Genomic DNA, 1,725 nt, shown 5'->3' with positions numbered 1-1,725 from the left:
CCATGATTGCAGACAGTTTCTGTGGGTCCCTGCCACCACCATACCTTGTGGGGGATGGTGCTACTTCTGTGGGGCAGGGTAATGAGGAATACTTACAAAGACCCAGTGTGATAGTGTACCCCATAAGGCTTTATGGGGGGGTGCTTATAAATGTATGTATGACATAACTGGAATATGTTTTGTGCTGCCTGTGCCATGTAACATATCTCCGTAAAGGTTATGGTCTATTATATCTATTCATTTTTTTTTGTACACATATATCATTTTCTACATGAGGTTAAGAATATGGGCTGTATGCTTGCCTGGTTTTTAAGTAAGCTTTGTGAGGCATTTGGTCAGTTTCTTTAGGAAGAAATTTGCAAGGTTAAGTATCTAATTAGGAAGCACTTGGGGAACAATGAATCTTGGAATGCTCCAATCCACATAAGAAGTCTTCCTGAAGCCATACAAGATACCGTGTGGACAATGGCTTCAGCCTGTAAAGACTGAGTCATGCAAGGACATGTGACTTGCCTAGAAGACTCCAGAACTCCATCTTGGAGCTGGACTTTGCATAGGAGTGAGAAGGAGGGTCTCCACCTACAAAAGAAAGTCTATTTAAACCCGTGGGAGACCCCTCCATTTGGTCTTCAGCTGGCTAAAGAAGGAGCCTCCCCAGGATACTTGAAGGAAACTGGAACAAAAGACAGTAACTACAGGGGGTGTGAGTGATTGCTGGACTCAGGCTAAAAGGAGATTAGGCTGTAAAAGGGAGCATTCTGGAACTGGTGAGGATCTTATCTGTATTTAGTTTGATTAGACATAGATTTGCACATTTTATTTTATTTTGCTTGGTGATTTACTTTGTTTTGTCTGTTACTACTTGGAACCACTTAAATTCTACTTTTTGTATTTAATAAAATTACTTTTTACTTAGTAATTAACTCAGAGTATGTATTAATACCTGGGGGAAGCAAACAACTGTGCATATATCTCTATCAGTGTTATAGAGGGCGAACAATTTGAGTTTACCCTGTATAAGCTTCATACAGGATAAAACGGATTTATTTGGGTTTAGACCCCATTGGAAGTTAGGCATCTGAGTGCTATGGGCAAGCATACTTCTGTGAGCTGTTTTCAGGTAAACCTGCAGCTTTGGGACACGTAATTCAGACCCTGGGTCTGTGTTGGAGCAGACGGGAGTGTCTGACTCAGCAAGACAGGGTGCTGGAGTCCTGAGCTGGCAGAGAAAACAGGAATAGAAGTAGTCTTGGTACATTATGTGGCAGCTCCCAAGGGGGTTTCTGTGTTCCAACCCGTCACACCCAGATGTTGGGGTGTGGCTAGGGCCCTGTGCTGTCTTAATTCAGCCTCACCTAAATTGTTCTCCCCATAGAAAACTGAAATGACCTGTTTTCAGCAAATTCCTGATTTGCTAAATATTTGCCAGATAAGGAGATTAGTTAAGTTTGAGAAACTAATATCTGTTTGTACTTTTGGCAGTGATGCACTTGAAAACACTTTAATGAAGTCTCATCCTACTATAGACTGACTCACAATAGATGTCACATAATGCCAACAGGAAACAGACACAAATGTAACGAGTTGTGTTTGCCCTTCCCTTCTTTGGCAATGCAGATGAAATATCCAGATAGTTGGTAGAGGAAGTTAAATTGATTAGAGTTTATCATCTCTAGTACGTCTTTTCATATAAAAATTTAGTTTTGTGCATAACTGGCTTAAACA

Source organism: Trachemys scripta, chromosome 6, assembly GCF_013100865.1.
Source record: "Trachemys scripta elegans isolate TJP31775 chromosome 6, CAS_Tse_1.0, whole genome shotgun sequence".
Lineage (NCBI taxonomy): Eukaryota > Metazoa > Chordata > Testudines > Emydidae > Trachemys > Trachemys scripta.
Note: the sequence above shows the minus strand (reverse complement) of the source record.